Source organism: Penaeus vannamei, chromosome 36, assembly GCF_042767895.1.
Source record: "Penaeus vannamei isolate JL-2024 chromosome 36, ASM4276789v1, whole genome shotgun sequence".
Taxonomy (NCBI): Eukaryota; Metazoa; Arthropoda; class Malacostraca; order Decapoda; family Penaeidae; genus Penaeus; species Penaeus vannamei.
The window spans coordinates 7,951,295-7,952,727 of NC_091584.1; positions in this window are offsets into that span (position 1 = coordinate 7,951,295).

Consider the following 1,433-nt stretch of genomic DNA (forward strand, 5'->3'; position numbering starts at 1 on the left):
GAGAAAGGGAGGAAGGGAGGGGAGGGAGAAGGGAGGGAGGGAGGGAGAGGAAGGGAGGAAGAAAAGTGAGGGAGAGGGAGAGGGAGGAAGTGGTGGGAGAGGGAGGGATAGGAGAAGGGAGAAGGGAGGAAGGTTTGGAGAGGGAGGGAGGGAGGGAGGGAGGAAGGGAGGGAGAGAGAAAGAGGGAAGGGAGGGAGAGAGGAAGAGGGAGAGGGAGGAAGTGTGGGAGAGGGATGGAAGGAGAAGAAGAGGAAGGGAGGAAGGGAGGGGATGGAGTGCGTGGGAAAGGGTGTGGGTGAGGGAGGGAGGGAGGGAAGGGGATGGGTGAATGGGAGAGAAAAAGGGTAAGGAGGGGAGAAAAGAAAGGGAGAGGGAGAGGGAAGGAAGAAAGAGAAAGGAGGGAGGGAGGGAAGGAAGGGAGTGAGGAGATGGGTAGGGGAGTGGGAAGAAGGAAGAAAGGGAGGGAGGGTAGGCGGGTGGGAAGGAGGGGAAGGAAGGAGGAGGAGAGTGAGGGAGAGAGAGTGAGGAGAGAGATGAAGGAGGAAGGGAAGGAGAAAGAAGAGGGAGGAGTGGAGAATGCGAGGAATGAGAGGGAAGGGAGAGAAAGAATAATGGTGGGATGGAAGTGGCAAAACGGGAGGAAGAAAGAGGGGAGGAGGAAGGGAGGAGGAGACGAACGGGAGGAAGAGAGAAAAGAGAGAATGTGGGGAGGTGGGAGAAAATGAGGGAGGAATGGGTATGGTGGAAGGAAGGGAGGGCATGAGGAAGAGAGGAGAGGACAGAAGAAGGGCAAGGAGGGAGGATATAAAGGAAGAGGGAGAGAGAGAGAGAGAGAGAGAGAGAGAGAGAGAGAGAGAGAGAGAGAGAGAGAGAGAGAGAGAGAGAGAGAGAGAGAGAGAGAGAGAGAATATATATATATATATATACATACATACCTTCATACTATATATATCTATATATATATATATATATTATATATATATATATATATATATATATATATATATATATATACAGAGGGTTCTTAGTTTACGACGCTCTCAGTACAGTATTTACAGTTTGTCTTCCGTGTGTTCCTTTAGCCATACTTATGTTTTCATGTACGTCATAGAAGTGTCATGTTATGTTTTAGATTATGACTTTAATGCATGTATACATACAGCATTAACATATGTGAGTGACTTCGGTGCTTATGTACGTAGGTACATGTACTGTATTTAGGTGTCTTCCAACTTCCGTTAATATTCGGGTTACGATGCCATCGTAGGAACGGATCTCGGTCGTAAGTCGAGGATCCCCTATATATATATATATATATATATATATATATATATATATATATATATATATATATATATATATATGTATATACATGTATACATGTATAAATATGTAAACACACACACACACACACACACACACACACACACACA